This window comes from Pteropus medius, unplaced genomic scaffold, assembly GCF_902729225.1.
Source record: "Pteropus medius unplaced genomic scaffold, Ma_sr-lr_union100, whole genome shotgun sequence".
Lineage (NCBI taxonomy): Eukaryota > Metazoa > Chordata > Mammalia > Chiroptera > Pteropodidae > Pteropus > Pteropus medius.
In genome coordinates this window covers 14,698,884-14,725,747 of record NW_024344370.1, presented here as the reverse complement: position 1 = coordinate 14,725,747, position 26,864 = coordinate 14,698,884, and the positions used below count along the sequence as shown (strand labels likewise).

Sequence of the window (26,864 nt, the reverse complement as noted above, 5' to 3'; positions counted from 1 at the left end):
GGAAAAACAAGCTTTATGTGCTTTGGTTTACTGGAAGCACTAAAATAATGAAAATTTCTAAAAATCTTAAGTCCTTTCCCAAGCCCCAACCTGTAATTGATACTTTGGAATCATTATCAGAAGGACATTCCTTTCTTCTCTGTGACACAACTCCTGCAGATTTAATAAGTAGGGATTTACTTGGCAAATGGAACTGCCAGATAAAGTATACTGCAAAAGGATTACTTTTAAAATCCAGAAAATTTCTCAGACACAATAAAATTGTAGCTGATATGACTAATAATATACCTACAATATGTATGACTCAAGAAGTCACTGAAGAAATATCTATGGTCCCAGAATTCACATGGACAAAGATTCTACGCACACAGGCAGATTAATTACAATACAGCTCTTAAAAGTCTTCCTGAATTATATAAGCTCTTCTTTTTTGTGTGTGTGCAAACGTGAGAAAGTTAGGTCATGCTGTAAGGTCTTAGTTCATCAACATGGCATACATTTAAGACCTATAGCCTATTAAAGCCAATTCCTTTCTTTAGTAACCAAGGTTTAGCTTAGTCGCCTCAGAACAATTACGAGCCTCAATGAAATAAAACATCTTCAGATCTTGTACTGTAATCACCTTTAAATCTGATGCTGTTGTATATAGTAATTCTTTATTGCTGAAGAAAAACATTCAGCATTTTCATTCTAGTCAGTTAACTAATTATAAAGTACTGATACTTTCTTCTCATATTATTATCCACTGGTAAAACACTTTTATTTCAGTAACTCTATTATCCTTACCCAATAGAAGAAAATCTAATTGTGTTTCTGTAATCCATGGAAAGAACAGAATTTTTAGATACTCCAATACTAACTGCTGACTTAATATTCTTTGTTGCTCCAGTACTAAATGCTGACAATATTGTTTGTTAATGGGTCTTACATTGAAAAAAGAATACCAACAAACAGATCAAAGCAGTAGAATAGAGATCCCAGAAATAAACCCTCACGTATGCGGTCAAAGGGTGCCAATACAATTCAATGGAGAAAGGAAAGTCTCTTCAACAGATGGTGCTGGAAAAAATGGATATCTACATGCAAATGAATGAAATTGAACCCTAACTTTATACTATATACAAAATTAACACAAAATTGATTAATGACTTTTAACTACAAAACACCTAGAAGAAAACATAGGAGTAAAGTTTTATGACATTGGACTTGGCAGTGGTTTCTTGGACATGACACAAGAAAAAGCACAAGCAACAAAAGACAAAACAGACAAACAGGACTACATCAAACTTAAAAGCTCTTGTGTACCAGAGAATGCATCAACAGAGTGAAAAGGGAGAAAGTACTTGCAAATCTGATAAGGAGTTAGTATCCAGAATGTATAAAGAACTCCTACAACTCAACAACAAAAATTAAATAACCCAATTTGTAGGTAAAATGTCAATTCCTGGCACTCTATATTTCCACAAAACAAAGAACCTATATATATTAGGACAACAGTTTGCTTGGAGAGACTGCCTGACCGGCATAGTCCCCCCTTGTAATAAATTCAGCTTTGTCTTCTTATTTAATATGTTAAGTAGTAGTCTTATCATTATCTTTTGGCAAATTTTCGTGATTCTTTTATTATTTTTTAAAATCTCTTTTATTATTTTTAATAGTGCTAATAGTGATTGCCATTATGGTAATGAGGCTGATGTTTTTAATCTCTACTTATTATACCATGAACTGTAACTAAGGTCTTTACATGTGTTATCTCAATAATTGTGGACTGCCGACAATATCTGGCTACCAGAACTTTTTAGATTATCAGGTAGCACTCAGACCTGAAGAAGTTGTTAGCCTTGCCTTATTCAGTGTGCCAGTCATTTGCTTGTTTGCTTCCAAATCCACTTCTCACCCTTTCCCTGCTTTGCTCAATATCACAGGAGCCGACTCCTATAGACTGAGTTTTCCAGGCTCTTCTGTCAGCTGGCTTCCAGCTCAGTTCTGTTAATGGATATCTGTAGAGAAAAATGAAAGTCCGGGAGGGAGAAAGGGAGAAGGCAGGGTATCTCTCTCCTTTCTGCTTCTGGAGATAGCTCTGGCAATAGCTTTGTTTTCTTCCATTGTTCTAGTTCCTTTGTACATGCTTCTTTCTTGGTGGTCATCACTCATACTATTCTGTTTGAAATGCCTAGAGCACTTTCTGATTACCTGGACCCTTATCCATACAATCTGAAAAAACCGGTGGTAAAAACTATACCAAGTAGACTCCAGAGACTAGAGATTTAGTCCCGAGTCTGCCTTTAAATCACTTGTGACCTCAAAACAATCAGTTTGTTGCCTTAGTTTTGCTATCTATGTAATTGTGATCTTTAAGGTCCCCTTCCACCAACTAGAACCTTCTGTTATACTGGGCTTGCAAGAATTGTTTGAACATTTATAGGAGTTATAACTTTTTCCTTCTCCCATGTAACAGTGTTGAGAAACTGCTTTAAAGGCTTTGATTACATTAGAAATATAGCTGTTTCCCTAACCAGATGAAACATGAAAATACCTTTTTTCTGTGCACAGGGCAAGCTACATAATTTAAGGGGCCCAGTGCAAAACAAAAATGTAGGGCCCCTGTTGAAAAAGCAGGAAAAAAGTCTTATTAAAAGACTTTTACATGTGAACCTTTTCCTTTAAAAATGTTTTGTTATTTATAAAATACAACAGAGATAATAGTGATGTGAGTAATAATATAACTTACAAAGTACAAAAAATATTTTTGGTGTGATATGTGATATCTTGATTAGTCATAATTTTGTGACTTGCTTTTCTGCAAATTTAATAGGTCATTAAAATAAATATATATCCTTTTAGCAATTTTATTTTCAATCAATATAATTGAAGAGACATTAGTTGTTCTTGGAAAATGAAAGATTACACATAATTTTTGATACTTTTACATTTTGATCAGGATCTTTCTGCTGATGCAATTGTTATCGGAGCAGTTAATATTATTTTATAGGCTGTGGAAACATTTGGGATAAATTTCTGATAAATTATTCTGAAATAAAATTTTAATACATGTAGAGCTGATGATTCTCATGGAACAATTCTAAAAATATTTCATTCTTCATACAAATCAGTTTTGTATGTCAAAATTTAATTTGAAATGTAAATTTATACAATAGCATTTTAATGCTTTCTCTGACATTTCCTGTAACTTAACAGAGGTTGTACAAGAAACAAAATGTGGCTTCATAACTTGTGTAAAATTCAAAATGCTGGTTTATGCATTCTATCAATGCATTTTCAGCCACAAGGAAAAACAGTAATTTAAAAACTGTCTCATTAATAATTTGTTCATCTGACGCTTCATATGAAAAGTAGTGTACATTTCCTTCAGGTGCCACAATCTTTAAATTTATTTTCTATTTCTAAGTCTGTGGATACGTGCTGTGCAATGTTGAGACGACAGTTTTCAAAACTGAAACTCTAAACTCTTTAAGGGATTAAGACTCCTTGACATGCTTTCTTGCGGTGTCCATGTGTACACTTTAATTTTGTAATAACTTACAAAGTTTACTCCCTGTGTTTTGGCAGTTTCTGTGCCGGCCTCCAGCCAGAGTTAATATTTGTGTAGATACCACAGTCAGGCTCTCGGGACCGATGGCCATGCCAGCCTCCCAACCATGGTTCCCAGTGGTGCCTGCATGCAGAAGCCCTTCTTTCTTCCATGGTTGTGGTCACTGTTGCAGTGGCTGCTGCTCTTGCACTGCTGTCGCCATTGCTACTGTCAGTTTGGGCCTAGGTCTCTGTCTGGCAACCTTGATCAAGTAAATATAATTCTTTTGTTTGCCTAAGGCCTTGAAAAGGTGAGAAAATACTGGAGAAGAGGAGCTAGAGATGTTTATCTTCCTTATAAAATTATGTAAGAAATTTTTGCAGCCTCAAATGTGAAGGACCTTGGTAGTTTCAACTTGCTAGTACCAGTAAGTCTAAAATCAGGGAGCCTAGACACAGGACTACAGATGCCATGTAAAACCTTAGCAGTGCCAGGAGACCTATGGGAATGAGCATAATTGTTTCCAAGATGTTCCAAAGATGTAGTATTAGAATCTTCAAGAAGTGTTGATGCATGGAGATTGGTTTGTTGGAAGACAAATCTATCCAAAGATACATTTTTGAATTAAAAGTAGAGATGAATGAATTTGTGTTGACTTAAATGTGTACTTTCTCTAGGCTATGGTTTCCTTTATCTCAAAATATCTGACCACCTCGAGGAAATGGGAGTTTACTTGCGTGCGTGCCATCTTTAATACTTCTTGAAGATTTTACAGGATGCTTTCACCTTAGGTGTGAAATATTTTGCAGTAATTTTTTACAGTGGTACATTTAAAAAATTTTTTGTTGGAGAAAATTTCAAACATATACTAAAGTAGAGAGAATAGTATAATGAACTCCTCCTTATGTACCCATTACCCAGCTTCAGTAATTTCATGACTGAGTTTTATCTGTACATGCACCCACTTTCCTCAGTCCTAGATTATTTTGAAACAAATCCGGACATCATATTTTATCTGCAAATATTTCAATGTGGATCATTAAAAGATTAGGTACCATTATTTTACCTAAAAATTTAACAATAATTCTTAACATTATAAAATTATTATTTAAATTTCTCTATCTCAATTTTTTTGTTTGTTTGAACCACTATCCTAACAAAGTTCCAAGCATTGTATTAGTTGGTATGCCTCTAAAGTGTCTTTTAATATACAATTGCCCTACTTCCCCATTTTTCTTTTACATTTTATTTGTTGAAGAAACTGGGTCTTTTTTGTCCTTGCATCCCTAAGGTCCTGTTTAACATGTTCTATTCTTCCTTATATTTCTGGTAATCCTTCCTGTAATCTGGAATTTACATATGGAGGCTTGAGAGATTTATGTTTGATTATTTGGCATGTGGCTACTTCATAGGTGGTCTTGGGTACTTCCATCCATCCAGGCACAATAATGTCCCTTTTTTTTGTGATGCTAACAGTTATTAATGATCTTTTCTCAGATCCACTATATCATGAGGGTTTACAAAATGGTTATATTTAAATTGTATTATTCTTTACTTATTAGCTGGACTATTTTTATATATTATTTATTTATTTATTTATTTTTTAGGTGAGGCAACCTTTGGTTGACCTCACAGATTGCAAGGACTTTGTCAGCTTACAATCCCTTATTTTTTATTTTTTACACCTACAGCACCTGGTCTTCCTAGGTGGTCTCCCATCCAAGTTCTAACCAGGCCGACCCTGCTTAGCTTCCGAGATCAGTGGATTATTTTTGTAAACAGAAACTTCTTTGCATAAAAAATATTTACTGTACTCTGAGGTACGATATGTATAAAACAGATAGACTTATGCTTGATTCTTTTCCTGTATTTACCAGTTTTCAAAATAATCAATTGTTTCTCCAGCATCCTCCAAATGCGACTAATGAGGTTTTCTTAAACTGTTATTGTAAATTTATCGATTTGAACTTATTCAATGTATTTCTATCCTTATTGATGCTCAAATTGTCCCAGCTTTGCCTAATGGGAGCCTGTTCAAGTTAGCTCCTGAGTCCTTTTGACAGGACCAAATTATTCTTTTATAGCTTCCTTGTTTGTAGTATGATGTAATATTCCAGCCTCATCTGGTATATTTTCTGCCCCAGACCTGGAATCACCTGTTTCTCCAAGGAGCCCTTTGTTTTCTAGTGAAAATGTTATTTTGGAACTGCAATTAGGTTTCTAGGCTTTTTCAGAAGTAAGAGCTAGGGAAAAAATTTTAAGATAAAATATATAATAAATTCATAGTGATACTTCCGATTCAAACTCAGGATTGCACTGTTTATTTAATATTACTAATCTTACATCACCTTTATCTCCTTTTTCTCATGCTGAAATTGGTTGGTTTCCAAGGACACCAACATAATTACTTATTTGCTTTGTTTCACAAAACATACCCAACAAAATAACAGTATGAATACTATACCAACAATATATTTACTGAAAGCAGTTTTACAATTGTTTGCATAGATCATTTTTGTCTTTAGGGCCTATCTTACTAGGATTGTATAATCAAATTATTGTGTTGTAGTCACTTGAAATAATTTTTGATTCATTAATTTTTTTAATTTAACTTTGTTTTATAATTATATAAAATATTTACATGTCCTCAAATTTCAATATACAAAATAAAATATATTCGGAGTAATGTAACTTTTGCCCTTGCCTCCATTCTATCCTTTCCCTCTCCATAGTTAGTTTACATTTTTTTTATTTTTTGGTTTGTTATTCCATTATTTTTTTCTAGTTATTATAATGTTTTAAAAGATACATATAACTGGTCAGGGTCATTAGCAAACTATTTAAGTAGTTGTGACCACTTGAATCTATAGAATCTGGGGGTAAGGAGAGAAAAAGAGGACTAAGGATAGGTGTTGGGCTTCTGATAGTCATAGCAACAGTGGTTATGTAGGACTTGGAGATGAAAGAAAGTGCTATTTCTTGCTTGAATAAACAAAGGAAAATGCTATAAGTACCTGGGAAAACATTGGGGAAAATAAGATGGTAGTGAGAAGCAAGGCAAAGTAGAAATTCCTTCGTTAAATATTTATGGATTGTCTGCTGTTTTCTGGGAATGATTATGGGGGAAAGACCAATCAAATTTCAGGGAGGGCCAAATTTCTTAGTCAAGATACATATTTGTTTGTGATTACTTGGATTCTCTGATGTTATTCATATAGTAACAATATTGACAAAAGCCCATTGTATTTGGAGTAAAGCACTTGTACATAAGTTCATTTCTATGCAATACATTTCAGTTAAAATAACACAACTAATACATATGACACAGGAAATACTGCAGGTTCAGTTCTAGACCACTGCAATAAAGTGAATATTGCAATAAAATGAGTCTCTGGAATTTTTTTGTTTCCTAGTACTTATAAAAGTTATGTTTATACTATATTATAGTCTATTTAGCATGCAATAACATTATGTCTAAATAACAATATACATACCTTAATTTAAAAATACTTTATTGCTGAAAAATGCCAATTCACATCTGAGCCTTCAACAAGTCATAATATTTTTGCTGGTGGAGGGGCTTGCCTCCACATAGATGGCTGCTGACTGGTCAGGGTGGCGGTTGCTGAAAGTTAGGGTGGCAGTTTCCTAAAATAAGACGATAGTGAAGTTTGCCACATTTGTTGACTCTTCCTTTCACGAACGATTGCTCTATAGTATACGATGCTGTTTGATAGCATTTTAGTCATAGAACTTCTTTCAAAATTGCAGTCAATCCTCTCAAACCCTGCCACTGCTTTATCAACTAAGTTTATGTAATATCTAAATCCTTTGTTGTCATTTCAACAATCTTCACAGCATTTTCATGAGGAGTAGATTCCATTTCAAGAAACTACTTTCTTTGCTCATCCATAAGAAGCTACTCCTCGTCTGTTAAAAGTTTTATCATGAGATTGTATCAGTTCAGTGACATCTTTGGGCTCCATTTCTAATTCTAGTTCTCTTGCTATTTCCACCACATCTGTAGTTACTTCCTCTGCTGAAGTCTTGAGCCCCTTGAAGTCATCCAGGAAGGTTGAATCAACTTCTTCAAAATTCTTGTTAATGTTGATATTTGACCTCTTCCAATGAGTCATGAATGTTCTTAATGGCATCTAGAATGGTGACTCCTTTTCATAAGGTTTTCAATTTACTTTGCCCAGATGCATTAGAGGAATCACTATGAATGGCAGCAATAGCCTTTAAAATGTATTTCTTAAATAATATGACCTGAAAGTCAAAATTACTCCTTGATCTGTGGGCTGCAGAATGGATGTTGTGTTAGCAGGCATGAAAACAACATTCATCTCAGTGTTTGTCTCCATCAGAGCTCTTGGGTGACCAGGTACATTGTCAGTGATAAGTCATAATTTGAATGGAATCTTTTTTTCTGAGCAGTAGCTCTCAACAGTGAGCTTAAAATATTTAGTAAACCATGTTGTAAACATATGTGCTGTCATCTAGGCGTTGTTGTTCCATTTATAGAGCACAGGCAGAATAGATTTAGTATTAAATCTTAAGGGCCCTAGGGTTTTTGGAATGGTAAATGAGCATTGGCTTCAACTTAAAGTCACCAGCTGCATTAGCCCCTAACAGGAAGGTCTTTTGAAGCTTTGAATCCAGTCATTAACTTCTCTTTAGCTATCAAAGTTCTCAATGGCATCTTCTTCCAATATAAAGCTGTTTCATCTACATTGAAAATCTGTTGTTTGGTGTAGCCACCTTCATTAACTGTCTTGGCTGTATCTTCTGAATAACTTGCTGCAGCTTCCACATCAGCATTTGCTGTTTTATCTTGCACTTTTATGTTATGGAGGCAGCTTCTTTCCTTCAACCTCATCAACCAACCTCTGCTGTTTTCAAACTTTTCTTCTGCAGCTTCTTCACCTTTCTCAGCCTTCACAGAATTGAAGAGCGTTTGAGCTTTACCCTGAATTAGGATTTGGTGTAAGGGAATGTTGTGGCTGGCTTGATCTATCCAGACCACTGAAACTTTCTCCATATCAGCAATAAGGCTGTTTCACTTTCTTACCATTTGTGTGTTCATCAGAGTAGTACTTTTAATTTTCTTCAAGAACTTTTTCTTTGCCTTTGCTTCTCTGCTAACTGGCACAAGATGCCTATCTTGGCTTTTGTCATGCCTTCCTCACTGTGTTTAATCATTTCTAACTTTTTATTTAAAATGAAAAGTAGGTGACCCTTCCTTTCATTTGAACATTTAGAGGCCATTGTAGGGTTATTAATTAGCCTAATTTCAATATTGTTGTATCTTGGAATAGGTAGCCTGAGGAGGAGGAGAGAGACGGAGCAGATGGCAGGTCAGTAGATGAGTCAGAACAAACAAAACATTTATTAAGTTCATCATCTTATTTGGGTGTAGTTGTGACATCCAAAAAACAATTATGATAGTAACATCAAAGATCACTGATCACAGATCACCACAATAAATATAATAACAATGAAAAAGTTTGAATTTTGTGAAAATTACCAAACTGTGGCGCAGCAACATGAAATGAACAAATGCTGTTGGAAATATAGTGCTGATAGACTCACTCAGTGGAGGGTTGCTACAAACCTTTAATTTGATAAAAAAAAAATGGCTATGCTACCCTGAAGAAGCCCCATCCTGTCTGATCTCAGAAGCTAAGCAGGGTCGGGCCTGGTTAGTACTTGGATGGGAGACCACCGAGGAAGACCAGGTGCTGTAGGTATAAAAAATAAAAAAATAAGAGATTGTAAGCTGACAAAGTCCTTGCAATCTGTGAGGTCAACCAAGGTTGCCTCGCCTAAAAAATAAAAATTTTTTTAAAAAAAGCAATATCTGTGAAGTGCAATAAAGTGAAGGGCAATAAAGTGAGGTATGCCTATATTTTATAAGGTTCTGCGGGGATATAGATGTGCAAAAGATATGGTGTTCCCCTTTAGGACTTTCAAAACCAATGAGAAGTGAAAAAAGACTGGTAGGTTTCATAAAATACAATTATAACAAGTAAGTACTAGCATGAAATACAGACGAAGGGCCATGGAAACCCAGTAGAAGAAAAGTTGATTTTGAGTGAGGGATATCAAGCAATGTTTCAGTCTAGCTCTAAAGTTCTATGGTTTCTTATTTAATCAGATAGCTCTTGAGTAAGAATTCAACAGATGGAGAAGCAAGGAGAAAGGCCATCCCAGAAAGAAAGGAAATAGATGACCAGTGAGAGTGTAGGTATATTTGTGGGACACATTTACTCATGGCTTTTCTCATATGAATCAGTTTTAAAACCAGGACTTGGGCAAAAACAATTAAACATGTTTAGAAATGTTTGGTGATTTGGCAGAACCAACCAGTATGGTGTAAGTGAAATATTTTTAAACAAGGAGAACATATTTCCTCTTATAGAGTTGTATTATCCAGAGTTGCCATTTTTTAAAAAAAGGTCCTGTCTGTGAAAAAGGAACAAAAGAGCCCTCTTTAAAGATCCTGTTATTTCACAAAAATCTCAGTTGCTCGTTCACAGCCATAAGAGTGGAATTATTGGGTGAAATGGGGAAAAATTGTTCTCAATTGTTCTAAATGGTTATAAAGCACCATCTATTATAGCGCTGCTTTTATTTTCTCTGTGTGACTTGTCAGGTTTTGGAGGAAATAAAATATGTTCTTGGATACCGTAGTAAGTGAAAGATATTACTGCATTTTATCAAACTTAAGATGCCACTGAGTGTAAGATATACTGTTATTTTATGTACCATTAAGAAAGGGGTAAAAAACTGTCGATTAAACTGTAACACCATATGAGTCATTTCAATTTCAGAGATGTTAAAATAGGAAAATGAATGTGCATTTAGAATTGATGATATATGGTATTTATTGAGTTCCTATGATAAACCAGATTCTGTTCACGATCCATGACAAACATTATCTCAATTAATTCTTATAAAAATCTAGAGATGTGCATATCCCTACCCCATTTTACAGATGGGGAAAGTGAGGTATGGTGAAGCTAAAGATATTGGCCAAAGATCACAGAGCTAGAAAGTAGAACAACCTCCTTATATCTTCCTCTTCTCAAACTTCTGTTTTTAATTGTTGACTATCCAGTCAAGCTATGTCATGACATATTGTGACACTCTTGGGTATTTGCAGCAGGTGGCCTGTTTTCAGCTTGGGTACTTTTCATTTATGGCAAACCCTTCACGGTGAGGGAAAGCCTCATCCTGCCCTAACTCAGATGGGCTTGGCCATGAGGCACACTGAGACTTCAGAGCTTAAGGAAGATGTAAATGACAGGCAAGGTTGGCTAGGACCCAAAGGAGTTAGCTCTTGCACCATCCAAAGGTCAAAGCAAATAACAGAACTGACATAGTCAAGATCCTGCTTGGGTGGTCTCAGGGGCTAAGGCAGAACTGGAAGGGCTGAAGAAAGAAGGCCATCACATTTCTCAAATGAAACTGGGAAAGCAGAAACAGCATTGGACAGCAGCTGGTTAGGTGTGAGCAGAGATGCTGCACACAAAGTAGAGCAATAATCCAGAGAGAGCATCTGGCTGGCGGAGCCTGAGGATTTATGGAACATATCATTCCCCAAGATTTCACTGCTATCCTTGAGGTGATAACCAATAAAAGAAAAGACTTTCTGCTTTTACAGATGTGGGTCAGGGTTATTTGGGCATGAAAGAGAAGGCTGACCTCTGAAAGTTGGAGAACATAGGAGAATATCTGAGTTTTAGAGCCTTCAACTCTCGACTCAGGTATCTTTTTAAAGCCTCCTCAGCCTGTGTCCGAGTTGAGGCATCTATATTAGTGTTCCTGAGTGCTATTACCTGTCCAAATAAATAATAACTAACATTTACTGAGTGCTTACATTGTGACAGTGAGTTAGGTGCTTTACATGGCTTACCTCATTCAGTAGTTTGGTATCCTCACTTTTCAGATGAGGAAACTGAAACTTTGAAAAGTTACATGATTTGGCTCAAGTCCCATAGGTAGGCATTCACAGAGTCAAGATTTGAACCCCGATGGTCTGACCCAGAACTCATGCATGTAAGGAATTAGAATGTAGTTATTTTATTTCTTCATTTGCTCACTTAAAAAAAAAAACAAACTGTGAGTTTCCTTAGGATAATATCTTTTTTTTTTTTTAAATCTCTGTATCCCTGTCTTTTAGCATAGTGCTAGGTACATAATAGTGTTTAGAAAATGTTTATGGAAAGAGTGAATGGATGACAGAGCCTAAGGAGCAAAATTTTAAGAAAACATGTTGAAGCTCTTCTTACAGTTTACGAACGAATAAAATAATGTGTTCAGCTCTGCTCTTGGCTCATGATAATCACTCAATAAATGTTAGCTATTATTATCATTATTGGAAATATACATTTAAAAGAACAGTTGTTTTTACATAGGAATGCATGACATACCTTAATTTTTCAAAATTCTTTTACTTTAATTGCATGTTTCTATACAGTTTTAGAAAGGGGTGAGCATTTAGTTTCTATGCAGTATTTTGAATATGTAGGAGTTAGATATCATTTTTAATAATTTTCCCTTGAAATTTGAGCTATATTTGCTTGAAATAGTAATATAGTTAAATAGAAAGAGGGCTGCTGCAAGTTCAATTTGAGCAATCTGCAGTGTAACAATGCGAGAATACAGATGACATTAAATTTAAAAGTGTGTTTTATCATATGCTTCCAGCCACCATGGCCTGAGGACAAAAGCCAGATTAGAGGAATGTTGTGATTTTAGTATACTAATACAAAACTCAAGTTTTCTCATTTTTGGCTTCATAGTCAATCCATTCCCATTATTCTTGCTACGAAAGTATCCGAATTGATTTAATTAAAAAATATTGTAAATAGAAAATTGTACTATGGAGCCAATTTATTTACAGCTTTGAAATATCTCAATATGGATGTCTTGGAGGAGGTAGGTAGATTGAATGAATTATATTATTATTATTGTGTATCTTTCAACCATTTTTGGTAGAACCTGCTAGTTGCATACTCCCAAATCTATTCTCTCTCTTATTCAGTAATATAACCCTCCATTTATATGGGCACAATATACCCAGCTAAAGGTCTTAGTCTTCCTGGCAACTAGGTGTGAGTATGATTATGTGATGAAATTCTACTCACTGACATACAAGTGCAAGTGTTGTGAGTTATTTCTAGAAGATCTCATTAAAAGGAAGGGAGTCTATTCTTCTTTTTCTTTCTTCTTTCTGTTGCCTAAAATGTGAATATAATGGCTAGAGCTCTAGCGTCCAGCTTGGGCCGTGCGGTTACTTTGTGAATGGAAAGCATTAATGGGCAAGCAACAACTAAGAAAGATCCTGGGTCTCTAACACTGTGGAGACCCATTCTAGCCTTGAACTGCTAATTTCCAACCATTATATGAAAGAGATACAAACTTTCATCTTATTTCCACTGTCATTTTGGATCTGTCTGTTATATGAAGCCAGATCTAATCCTAATAACTATTCTAAGGAAGTAACAAAATTCTCAAGAAAACTACCTTTATATTTCTATCAGCATGTTAAAATACTTCCGTTGTGTGATGTTTTATTTCTGTTCATCTCTAGCTTCCTAGTCCTATCTTCCCTCCTTCAGTAATCTTTTAGACTTTCCATTGTAAGATGTAAGCTGTTTTGAGTACCCTTATTGCAATACTACTATTTTCATTATCTCTGTAAGGGTCTTATAATTTCTTCAGTTCTCATCTTTCTCTTCTCCAAAATCCTCATGAGGCCCCAGCATAAAATTGAAGTTACATCAGTGAACATAGAGGTCTCTCATTAATTCAGAGAGTAGGAACTTATAGAAACAATTGTTCTAAGGGATTTTTTATTTAATAGGATTTGTGGAAACTAAATTTTAGATAGTGTTTCTATAATGATAGATTAGCAAACACTGAGTTGAGCACAGGCAGTCTTGATTTTAACCAAGCATTTGATAGTTTCCAGTGGGAAGCAGTGAACAGAAAAAACTCCAACCAAGTTTTGACTCCAAGTTCGGACACTTAATAGCTATAAGAACTTGGAAAAGGTATCTAAACTCCTTGAGCCTCAATTTCCTTATCTATAAAATATGTTGTGTTAAAGATTAAAAGAGCTGATGGATATGTAAAAATAAACCTGTTTTTGTTACCTGTAATATACTTTGTAAATATCAAGCAGTTTTGGTGAGTGGGAAAAAGTCTGAGTCCAGAACCAAGAATATACTTGCTAGCTATGTAATTTTGGCCTAATAGTTTATGTCTCTGAGCCTTAGTTTTCTTATCAGCAAAATGAGAAAAATAATAGTATTGCCTTACAGGGCTGTTGTGAGAGTTAAGTGAAACAATGTATGTGAAGACTCTAAGATAGTACCTGGTACTCCAAAAAATGATAAATATTAGTAATTTTGTGGTTGTTACTGTCATTATTACTTTTTTGGGGATAAATGATGAACTATGGTTTGTTGACCCTTAAAGTAACTAAGTGGTTGAACCATACTGTAAAAAGAATATCCATCAGTAGCTTATGTCGGTTTAAAGGATCATGTTAGGTACAATAATATAGGCTCAACTAATATTTTATTGATGCCATGCATGAAGGTAAAGTTTTCTTATTACACTTGATAACACAAAGTTGGAAAGGATGGAACCAAGCATGATATAATGGAAAAGGCACAGACATTAATGACTCAAGAGTTGGCTTTGAGTCCCAAAATTCAATCATTTGATGACTCATTTTCCTCATCTGCAAAATGATAAAACACTATAAAGAATATCAGATAGATACATTTTATGAATATATGTTCTTAAAGATCTCACATAGTCCATGACTCATTCTGAAAAAATTATAATGGGCTTCCTTGTTTACCATCTAAAGTAGTCCCAGTAAGTGACAACAGTATAAGCATAATGGACCAGCTTCAAAATCATAGAATTATTGACAATTTCTTTAAAATTTAGTAAATTTGAATTCTTTCAAATTCATGTATTTATATTTCAAATTCATGTACTTAAAATTTGCATAGAGTGAAAGCAAATGAATTAACCTGGGCTGCTGCTACACAGGAGAAGGCTGTATTTGAGGGTTTCTGAGGCCAACTTGAATCATTGGGAAGACCTGAGAAGAGCAATTTAAACCAAAATCCGATGATTGTTCCCAAAAAGATTAGCTTCAAAAAGGCAGTGATAATAAAAATCCTTCATCTCTTAGCTCTGCCTCTGAGACTATGGTGCTTTCCTGGTGTTTGGGGAAAAAAGCTGGAGTTGACTAGATAAGTTAGATTTATGCATAAAATTGGATAAAATTGGATTTTATAGCTATACTGGATACCTATTATTCTCCTGTTTGTCATTCAGACTACCAGAAGGTTCTAGCCGCAGATATCTACCAACACTGGATATACTGAATGCATTTTTTCAGCCTGATCTGGCTCTTAAAGCCTTGGGGTTTTATGGCTTTGCCATAGCCATTGTGGTGAAGGACTCTATGCAGACCCATGCATTTATGCTACCTGAGACTGATTCCCAGAATCTCTGGCCCCTCTTACCTTTCCAGATTTGTGTGATGTTCTGTGCCACAGGGCATAGGATGTAGTTTCCTTAGTGGTTGCTGAAGGGGCCACAGCCTGGGTGTTTAGGGGAGTCACCTTCTTCTAGAACAAACTTTGATCAGTGGAAAATGGAAGTCAGAATAAAGCTAGCAGATAAATTCCTTCTCCATTTTTCCCTACAACAGACTGTTTGCGTCATGTTTTTTTCCCCATATAATCTGTTCAAACATGTCCTGCATGGACAAGTGGGAATGCCAGTCAAGCAATTGCTTGTTATAGAATAGTAGCCAGCCTAGTCAGTGCATTACCTTGCATTTTCTTTCCATTCTCCTCTGACTCAGTTGTCTTTTCTTTTACTCCTGCTGCCATGGGATTGTACCTGCCAAGAAAGTCTTGCTTCAGGCCCATTTTTTTTCTTCTAGGGAACTCAGATTAACTCACTATGGGCAGTGAATTGAGCTAGGTAATGAGTCTCCACCTTTTAGAGTTTACAATTTAGGTCAGACAGATACATGAAGCATGAACCACAATACAAAGCTATACACAATGACAACTCACAGTCTCATCTTTGAGAGCCTACAAAACTTGGGTAGTTATCTTTAGTACTGGTTATTTTGTGTGTGTGTGTTTGTGTGTGTGTGTTTGCGCACACGTGCACGCAAATTGAAACATTTTTTAATTTTATTTTTTTAATTTTAATTAGTTTCAAGTATACAGTACATTGGTTACACATCTATATAGTTCATAAAACGATCCCCCAATTGCTCCCTCCCTCCCCTGACCCTCCACCTAGCCAACTGCATTCCTTATTCTGAGCTCCCCATCCCTGTGACTATCCATCAGCTACTAATTTGTACTTTTTTAACCTTTCACCCCATTCTCCCAGCCCCCCAAATCTCCCTCCCTTCTGTTCATCATCAAATTGTCCACTATATTTGTGAGTCTGTTTTTGATTAGTTGGTTCTTTTTATTCCTTAGATTCTGCGTCTGTAAACTCATATTGTGTTTATTTTTCTCTATCTGACTTAAATACCTTCTAGGTCCATCAAAGCAATATCTTTTTCCATCCCCTTCCTTTTCATATGTAGGGGTCTTGTTTTCTTATCCTTTCAGCCACTCTAACTTTTGGTTGGAGCACTTAATTCTTTTCCATTTAAGGTACTTATTGATAGGAATGTAGTTGTTACCATTCTTTATTCCTGTTTTTGATACATGTTTTTTCTTCTTAAAGAAGTCCTTCCAACATTTTCTATAAAACTAGCTTGGTGATGATAAATTCCGTTAGCTTCTTTTTGTCTGGGAAGCTCTTTATCTGTCCTTCAATTCTAAATGATAGCTTTGCAGGATAAATTATTCTCAGTTATAGATCCTGGGTCTTAATCCTTTTGAATATTTTTTGCCAAGTCCTTCTGTCCTGCATAGTTTCTTTTGAGAAATCAGCTGCCAGTATTATGGGTATTCCCTTATAAGTAACTATCTGTTTTTCTCTTGCTGCTTTTAATATTATTTCTTTGTATTTAACCTTTGGCATTTTAATTATGATGTGTCTTGGTGTAGGCCTCTTTGGATCCCTGAGTTTGAGAATTCTCTGTGCTTCCTGGGATTTTATATCCATTTCTTTCACCAGGTTAGGGAAGTTTTCCATCATTATTTCTTCAAACAGCTATTCAACATCTTAATTTTCTTCAGTTACACCAATCAGACAGATATTTGGACCCTTAATAGTATCCCATATTCTCTTTAAATTATTCTTAAAGTCTTGGCATCTTATTTCTTGCTGTTCTGATTGCATGTCCTCGGCCTTTCCATCCTCTAGATAAGACATTTGATCTTCTTCTTTAGTCATTTTGTTTATTCCTTTTTTTATTCCATTTAATATACTTCTCATCTCAGATAATGTGTTCTTCATTTCAGACTGGTTCCCTTTTATAATTTTCATTTCTATTTTTTATCTCTTTTTTGAAGTTCTCTACACTTCCCAAAAATTCATTGAGCATCTTTATAACCAGTGTTTTGCACTCTGCATCTGTTAGATTACTTGACTCCATTATATCTGGATCTCTGGTCTGTTCTCTCATATGGTTTCTGCTTCTTTGCCTTTTCATTTTGGCTGCCTTCCCATGTTTGTTTCTATGCTAAACAAAGTTCCTGTGTCTCCTGGTCTTATTAGTGTGGATTTGTGAAGTAGCTGTCCAATGTCACAGCCCTGAGAGGGGTTCAGCTGCAGGCCGAATTTAGCCCAAGCCTCTGCCCCTCCAGGGCCACCTGTTAAGATTCAGCAAGCAATCTACAGATGCGGTGCTTACAGTTGCCTCAAAAGGCCACACCAGAAACTGAGGCCAGCTGCCTCCTCCAGTGTGAGTCTCAGCAAGGGACACCTGACTTGCTGAGGATATACCTGGATGTGGCTTGGGTCTGGCCATGAGTTGGGGTAGGCAGGGTTTCATGGAATCCTCCGGGAGTAGAGTGACCTCTGTTATCCAGTATGATGACATCATGGCTATGGCGGCGCTGTGTCCAGAGCACTGTTAGCGGGGAGGGCTCAACAGGGAACAATGGATACTGCTGGCTCTTTGCTACATAGCAAGTCTCGCCTCAGCCCTCACTCCAACAGTGTCTCCCTGTAAGTCCCTGGTGCTTCCTGTGTGTAGCCGAATGGGCACTGGTGCTCAGATGAGCAGGTCTATCACCATGAAAATCCACTCGGGGTTGCAGCCCCTTTAAGAGGCATCTGCCACTACCGCTGCAGCAGCCTCTGTCACACTCAGCCACTCAAGACCCGGCAGCCCCACGTCCTTGCCCTGTCCTACCGTTGCAGGGTGATTTCTTGGACTTCTCCCTAGTTGTATGGCTTGTTCATCCCAGGTGATTTTTCCTTGCTGCTGCTCCTTGTTTCTGTCACAGCTTGATTTGGTCGCCAGAGGAATGAACAGAGCCTCTATCATCTATGCCATTTTTTTTTCCTCCGCAAATTGAAACATCTTGATTTGCTTATAACATTGCAGTTAGTCCTCTGAGATTTATTCAAGCTCCTTATCTTATGTAGGGGCTAGCATTTTCCTTGGGGTTTCAATAAGATGTGTTGAATGTGTTCATGTCGCTGTAGGCATTTTCCTTTGGAAAATGCACCATTCAGGTTTTCCTTAATAATAGCACTTTAGCATAGTTCTCTTTTCCCAAAATTAAAATTACTGTCAGATTTTTTTGCCTTCTCTCTCCAAACAATTGAATGTAATGATGCTGTTTATCCACAGATACTGTCTAGATTAATTTTTTGTCTGCTTTTTGAAATTATTTTAACAGACTTTGCAGCCTAGTGAGCTATGTATTTGGGCGTTTTGGACTTAGACGTTAATATTTCTGAACATCATTGTCTCTAAGTGAGGAAAAAAATGTGATAGTTTGAAACATGCCAGAAATTTGCTTTAGTTGACTAATGGTAGAAGATAAAGACTGTTGTGGGGGCAATCTCTTTGTTTTGGGAGGATAATTTTGGTGAGTTATCTTGTTCATGTGGATAAAATTAAGTATATGAGTTACATATTATTGCTTAACAAATGATCCCCAAACTTGCAACAATAATACTAATTTATTATTTCATGACATTTTTGAGGGTCAGGAATTCAGGTGCAGCTGAACTGGGTGGTTCTGGCTTGGAGTCCCTCATGAGTTTGCAATTAAGATGTTGGCCAGGCCGCTTTCTTCAGAAAGCTTGACTAGGAAGGTCCACTTCCAGGGTGGCTCACTCATATGGCTGGCAATTTAATGTTGGCTGTTGGCAGGAGACCTGAGTTCCTTACCACTTGAATCTTTCCATAGGGCTCCTTTGATGTCCTCATGACAGGATGGCTGGTTTCCCCAGAGTGAGTAATCTAAGAGAAAACAAAGAAGTGGCAGTGTTTTTTATGACAGAGCCTTGAAATTCACACATCACTTCCACTGTATTCTATTGGTCACACAGACCAACCTGATATATTGCGGGACATGAATACCAGAAGAGAATCATTAGGGAGCCGTCTTGGAGACTGACTACCACATTAAGTAGCACTGTGTTTTTGTTTTTGTTTTTGTTTTTGTTTTTGTTTTTTCTTGTAATCTTTTTAACTGTGGAGTAACCCAAATGCAAATATATCAGACTGGGATAAGGGATGTTTTTGTTTAATAATAATATTTTAAAAGGTTGACTTGATTGGGGATCAGCGTGCAACTCTACAGGGATTAATTTGATGTCAAGTGATTTTTCTGCCTCCTCGGCTTGGAGAAACCACAAGAGGAAGTGAGGACCAGAAAAAAAAGATGCCTACTGGAAGGACTTATGAAGGTGGGGTAAAACCTTAAGTTCTTTTCAGTTAAGATCTTAGTAATTCAAAGTTTCTATACCTCATCTTTCTGGCAAAGTTCCCACAGAAATTTCTGTGATTCTCTCAAGGGGGCTTGACTTCACATGTGCCCATGAACCAGCCCACTATGAACAATATCACAGGACACTGCTTTGTTCTCCCTCTTCCCCACCAGTTTTGCGGAGTTCCTATCTTCAGTCTCCACTGTGAGATTCTGGTCCCATGGCAGAGAGTGGAAAACCGGCCTTTTCTCCAACTCTTGTGTTCTACTTCATTGCCAGAGCCCTGAAGCTGCACAGCCTATGCCTACTCCATCGCAAAATCTTTCATCAAGACAGCCCTTTTTGCTTCTGAATAACATTCCTCCAAGAACAAACACTGACAAGTAGCAGTTTTATTTTTTAGGACTCTTCATCTTGAATGTAAGTGACTAAATTTCCACCTTGACTTATATTACTTATAGGCTACTACTTTCTGCCCATATATTTACACAGGCTGCTGGTTTCTCCCCACACTGCCAAATGTCTTCCAAAACAATCAGTTGTCAGAACTAAGGAAATCTGTCAACATATGGTATGTGGTATAGAATAAGATTGTGATAAAAACTGACCTCACGTATTAACAATTCGAGCTGTCCTCTTCAATCTAAGCTTTAAAGAAGTGCTAGTCATCTTCCCTCAGGTGGTTTGACTTTTGCAAGATCCTCTGCACATTGAGCACTCTTGTGATACCCCACTTATGGCACCATTTACAATGGTCTCTTGCATACTGTCTAGGTATTTTACGTGGAAGTGGTAAATAAACTGAGCCTCATATCTTGGCTCTATCCATTAAGTCTCCTGGGCCAGAGCTAGGAGTTCCCAGTTGGCTATTTCCCAGTTAGTGCATACATTGCACATAGCTCCTAAATATCTTCTACATCTATCTCTTTCTCCTCATTTCCACTGACTGGGTTCAGGCCCTCATCAGGTCTTTCCTGGATCACTCCAATAATGTACAAACTGGTCTCTCCCTGCTTTAATTCATCCTCCTCACTTATCCTGCTAGAGTAATCATTCTAAATACAAATGCATAACATCTTTCTTCTGCATAACTTCCCTCCATGGGCCTCCCCATAGGTACTGGAATCAAATTCAAGTTATAAGTTGGCCCACATATTTTTGCCTTCCTCTCTGACCTCATTTTTACTATCCTTTCTCTTGTGCTTCTTGGCAGCCATTCGACTTAGAATTATCTTAAATTTATACTGTTTAATATCCTATGATTTTGAAAATATTATTTCTTCTATTTCATTTCCTACTCATCTCCTTCAAGACCTAGGATGTCATCTCCTATAAGACATCTTTCCCTCTGGGTTAGATGCCCCTCCCATGTTCCTAAGGATCTTCTGCATAGCTCTCTCCATATGAGATGCAGCATGCATTGTGCTTTAAGTTATGGGCTCTGGAGCCCCAGAGTATGTGGGTTTAATCACATTTCTTTTGTTACTAGCCATGCGACCTCTAGCAAGTTTCTTTATCATTTTCCCTGACTGTAAAATGATAATAGTACCTCTCTCTTGTGGTTGTCTTGAGCTTTATATTGAGTTGACCTATGTGGAGTACTTAGAAAAATGCCTAGCTCAGAGCCTAGACTCAATGTATGTGAGTTATTCCCAAAAATTTATTTTATTTTTAGTTTGTTGTTTCATAAGATTCTAAGCTTTTAAGGGGATGAACCTTGTTTTTTTTTTTTCTCAGCATCTATAGCAAAGAAGGCATTTCTATGACTGCATAAATGAACTATAAATACCATATGTGAAGTATTATATTTAATGGTACTTTCCTATACCCCAGTGCTTTCTGACACATTTGGTTCATACAGGAACTAGCAATATACATAGTAATTCTTTAAAAAATTATAGTAAGTCATATGATGGGAGAGAGGAGAGGAGGGAGGTTGATGGGGTAAAAGGGGTCAAATATGTAAAATTGGAAGTTATGTAAATTACATCAAGTAAATAAAAAGAATTATAGTAAATGACAGCATATATTTATATGAGATTACATTATTAATTTCTAAAACATTTCTAAACTCAGAGAAGAATAGTCTAAGCTTACTAAAATTTTATTGTTTGGGTAATTTGTGATTTTGTTGATGTGAGATATCTTTTATGATATATACCTCTAGCTTCAAGTTACCACAGAATCCACATATTGGTCATGTTGTCGGCTTAAGTGGAAATATTTTTCTGTCTTTTTTAAATGTCTTGCATAAGTTTGTATTTAAATAATGTTTCAAAATCATATCATGTGTCCAATAGACTAATAATAAGCAAGCTCTTGCTATCTGATTTACACATCTTTGAGAAAGGGTTGCTAAATAGAATGAGATTTCATTTTACAGCAACATCTGGTAAATACACAAAACATTCATTATCCTCCATTTCTAAATTAATATGTTTTTATTTAATAAGCATACAATCATTTTGAGACTAACTGCATTGTTTAGTAATCAATAATCTTCTGATGTCTCTGTAAGAATTACATTTGACTATGAAAGACAGAAACCCCAAACAACAGTGGCTTAAACAAGTTAGAAATTTATTTCTCTCTCATGTAAATATAGGCAGTCCTGGGCTGGATGGCTGTTCAATCCTCAGAAACCAAAGTTCTTTCATTTTTCTGCTCTACCATCCTTAAGATCACAGAATTCAACACCTAGCTTAAGATGACTGCTCCAGCTCCAGCCTTTACATCCTCAGTCCAGCCAGCAGAAAGAAGAAAAGGGAAAGGAGCACTCTGTTAATATTTAATGGCATTTCCTGGAAGTTTCATATACCTTCCCATTCATCAGACTTGGTCATGTGGACCTGGTCAAAGGAGGATTGGAACTGTGATCTTTGTTCTGGGTGGCCATGAGCTCAGCTAAAAAGTGGGAATCCTATTTCTGAGGAGAAAGGGTAAATACATATTAGAGGACTACTACCAGGGTGTGCTACTTTTTGTCTTACTGTCATTTAACTGTCACAGGTTACTAGGGTCCAAGGCTGAAAGAAATAGTTGGTAAAATGGCTCTATTGATGTCAAAATTATGCATTGAGATAATTTTGACCCGTTCTTAATGTGTTAGCTAGTGTGGGTCTATTTTTAACTTTTAGAAGCTATGTTGACTTTACTCATTAATTCTAAAATTAAAAATATTGTTAATGTTGTTGCAAATAACTTTCTCATAAAGGAACATAAAAGTTATAAAGTGACATATGACACCAATGACAGACGACAAAAGAAAAAATAGATAAATTAAACTTCAACAAAATTAATAACTTTTGTGTATCAAAGGACACTATCAACAGAGTGAGGAGGAATCCTATGGAATGGGAGAAAAATGTTTCAAATCATATATCTGAGAAAGGATTAATATTCAGAATATATAAAGAGCTCATACAACTCAACAACAAACAAGCAAACAAAGCAATTAAAAGATGGGTAAAGGATGGATCTGAATAGACATTTCCCTTAAGAAAATATGCAAATGGTCAATAAACACATGAAAAAATGCTCAATATCCTTAGGGAAATGCAAATTAAAACCACTTTACATCCATTAGGATGGCTACTTTATATATACACATATGTATCAGAAAATAACAAAGGTTGATGAGAATATGGGGAAATTGGAACTCTTGTGCATTGTTGGTGAGAATATAAAATAGAACAGCCACTTGGGGAAAACGTATGGCAGTCTCCAAAAAATTAAAAATAGAATTACCATATGATTTGGAAATTCCACTACTAGGTATATACCTAAAAGAATTTTCAAGCAGGGACTTGAAAAAATATTTGTATATTCATGTTCATATTGGCATTATTTTCAATAGCCAAAAGGTGAGAGCAGCCCAAGTGACCCAAGTTTATTCATCAGCGGATGATTGGATAAACTAAATGTGATATATACATACAATGGAATATTATTCAGCCTGAAAAAGGAAGGAAATTCTGACATATGTTACAACATAGACAAATCTTGAAGACGTTATGTTAAGTGAAATAAGACAATCACAAAAGGACAAATACTGTATGCCATTTACATGAGGTTCTTAGAGTAGCCAAATTCATCAAGACAGAAAGCAGAATAGTGGTTGCCAGGGTTTGGGGAGAAATAGGAAATGTGTTTTTTTTAATGGAATTTTAGGTTAGAAAAACGAAAAAGTTTTAGAGGTGGATGGTGGTGATGGTTGCATAACAATATGAATGTAGTTAATGTGACTGAACTGTACACTTGATTAAAATGTTAAGTTTTGTGTTATATATATTTTACTACACTAAAAATGGTTAAAATTTTTTAAAATGTGGATACTTTTACACACATGCATGTAAGTAATCAGACTTGAAACTAATTCCAGAATTTTTGCCGAGAATCTTGATCTTATTTTTAAATTTTATTAAAATATTTAAAAATGTACACAAAAGTAGAGAGAATAACATGTAAAGAACTCTGTAAAATTCTCTTCTTCCAACTTTAATATCTCAATTAATAATAAATCTTTTAGTGAATGGTTAGTTCATTACCCCAATTGTTTTTTTTTAATTTTAGTTTTTCATTTAGAGTTGACATTCAATATTATTTTATATTAGTTTCAGGTATACAGCATAATGGTTAGACATTTATGCAATTTACAAAGTGACCCCACTGATAAGTCTAGTACCCATTTGGCACTATACATAGTTATTACAATATTATTGACTATATTCCCTATGCTGTACTTCACATCTCTGTGACTATTTTGTAACTACCAATTTGTACTTCTTAATCTCTTTAGCTTTTTCACCCAGCCCCTCCTCAAGTCCCCTCCCATCTGGCAATCACCAGTTTGTTCTCTGTATCTATGAGTCTGTTTTTGTTTTGTTTGTATATTTTGTTCCTTAGATTCTACATATAAGTGAAATTATATGGTATTTGTTTTTCTCTGTCTGACTTACTTTACTTAGCATAATCCCTCTAGGTCCATCCATGTTGTTGCAAATGGTAAGATTTCATTTTTTATGGCTGAGTAATATTAAATTGTATATATGTATCACCTCTTCTTTATCCATTCATCCATTGATGGACATCCAGGTTGCCTCTATATCTTGGCTATTGTAAATTATGCTGTAATGAACATCTGCATTCACATGTCTCTTCGAAGTAGTGTTTTGGATTTCTTCCGCTAAATGCCCAGAACCAGGATGACTGACTCCTTCTTTGTCTCTTATTATAGCCTTTGTTTTAAAGTCTGTTTTGTCTGATATAAGTATTACTATCCTAGCTTTTTTGTTTATTTTATTTTTAATAAAATCTTTTTCCATTCCTTTACTTTCAATCTGTGTGTATCTTTTGATCTAAAGTGAGCCTCTAGTAGGCAGCATATGTAAAGGTTTTGTTTTCTTATTTATTCAGCCACCCTATCTTTTGATTGGAACATTTAATCCATTTACATTTAAAGAAATTATTGACAGATATGTAGTTATTGCCATTTTATTACTCATATTTTTTATCTTTTTATTTCTTCTCCAAGAAGCCCCTTTAACAATTTTTGTAATACCGATTTGGTGGTGATGAACTTCTTTAGCTTTTTCTTGTCTGAGAAGCTCTTTAGCTGTCCTTTGATTCTAAATGATAGCTTTGCCAAGTGGAGTAATCTTGGTTGTAGGTCCTTTCTTTTTATTACTTTGATTATTTCTTGCCAATCCCTTCTGGCCTGCAAAGTTTCTGTTGAGAAATCAGCTGCCAGTCTTATGGGCTCCCTTGTAGGTAATTAATTTATTTTCTCATGCTGCTTTTAAGACTCTCTCTTCGTCTTTAATCTTTGGCATTTTAATTATGATGTGTCTTGGTGTGGGCCTCTTTGGGTTTATCTTGTTTGGGACTCTGTGCTTCCTGGGCTTGTATGTCTATTTCCTTCACCAGATTAGAGGAGTTTTCAGTCATTATTTCTTCAAATAGGTTTGCATTTCCTTGTTCTCTCTCTTCTCCTTCAGGTATCCCTATGATGCAAATGTTAGTACACTTAATGTTGTCCCAAAAGCCTCTTAAACTATCCTTTTTGGATTTTTTTTGGTTGTAGTTCTGATTAGGTGTTTTCTGCTACCTGGTCTTCTAAATCACTGATTCAATCCTCTGCTTCATCTAATCTACTGTTGATTCCTCTAATGTATTTTTCATTTCAGTTATTGTATTCATTTCTGATGGTTCGTTTTTTATGTTTTCTATCCATTTTTATGTTTCCTATCTCTGTTAAAGTTCTCATTGATTCATCTACTCTTCCTCTCAGTTCATTGAACATCCTCATACCAGTGTTTTGAACTCTGCATCTGGTAGATTGCTTGTCTCCATTTTGTTTAGTTCCTTTTCTGGAGTTATATTCCTTTCCTTCATTTGGGACATGTTTGTGTCCCTATTTTGGCTGCCTCCCTGTGTTTGTTTCTATGTATTAGGTAGGGCTCTTATGCCTCCTGGTTTTAGTAGAATGGCCTTATATTGTAGGTGTCCTGTGGGGACTAATAGTGCATACTTTTCTGGTCACATGAGCCAGTGTGTTTATTCTGTAGGTTGTGTGTACCCTCCTGTTGTAGCTGAGCCTTGGTTGCTGTTTGCACATCAGTGGGAGGGATTGACCCTTGGGCTGATTGGTTGTGAGGACTGGCTGGTTAGGGGCTGACCCTACAGAGCAGGATTTGTTTTAGCAGGGCTGTGGTGCCTGCCCAGTCTACCCTTTGGATGCAGCCCCACATGGTGCTCTGGCTGAGTCTGAAGCCAGCCACTGGGAGGAGTTCTGCCAGAGGCCAGGTTCAGCTGCAGCCTGTGCCTTGCTTTGGCCACCTGGCAAAAGTCACCAAGCTATCTGCAGATGGCCGCCACCCATGCTGGGCTTAGAGGTGCCTCGAGAGTCTAAGTCGCAAACTGAGGCTTGTACCTCAGTCTTATTGGCTTCCTTATAGCTAACTAATTTATTAGTTTATTGGTTACCTACAAAGCTGCTGCTAGTGCTGGGTTTGGGGCTGCTCAGCAAGAGGTATGGGGCACATCGAGGCCAGATGCTGTTTATTTGGGTTTTGTGAACCTTTGAGAGATTTTAGGAAAGTCTGCAGTGTGAGCCAAGACAGGTTGTTTGTATGGAAAAGCCACTGGAGGCGGTTTGGGTTGGCCCACATATTGGGTGGGGCAGGGTCTCAGGGAATCACCAGCCTGAGGTGAATGGTGTTTGCTAGGTTGATGGAGACTCAGATATGGTGCCCACCTGCGTATGTACACTCAACGAAGGAACTGTGGATTCTGCCAGCACTTCTCTCTGGGCGAAAGCTGCCCCTCTACTTCTCACACTGAATCCAGAGTATTTAGTTCCTCCCCATATATCCCTGTTGCCTTTTGAGCTCCTTCCCTAGTGCTGGAGCTCAGAGTGAGTGAATCCATT

General features: G+C 36.3%; 1 protein-coding gene and 2 pseudogenes across 7 annotated transcripts in view; 2 read left to right on the top strand and 1 right to left on the bottom strand.

Annotated features, from left to right (window-relative positions):
• ZNF366 (zinc finger protein 366) overlaps positions 1 to 26,864 on the top strand; it is a 268,862-nt gene that overhangs the window by 20,463 nt on the left and 221,535 nt on the right. The window contains exon 3 of one of the 7 annotated variants that reach the window (XM_039870184.1): positions 3,571 to 3,803. The exons of the other annotated variants lie outside the window; for them this stretch is intronic. The gene's annotated coding sequence lies outside the window, so the exon portion shown is untranslated. The remainder of the gene's footprint in view (positions 1 to 3,570; positions 3,804 to 26,864) is intronic. 7 annotated transcript variants of the gene reach the window in all.
• On the bottom strand, positions 7,033 to 8,800 carry LOC120608148 (tigger transposable element-derived protein 1-like; annotated as a pseudogene).
• Positions 9,164 to 9,282, top strand: LOC120608408 (uncharacterized; annotated as a pseudogene).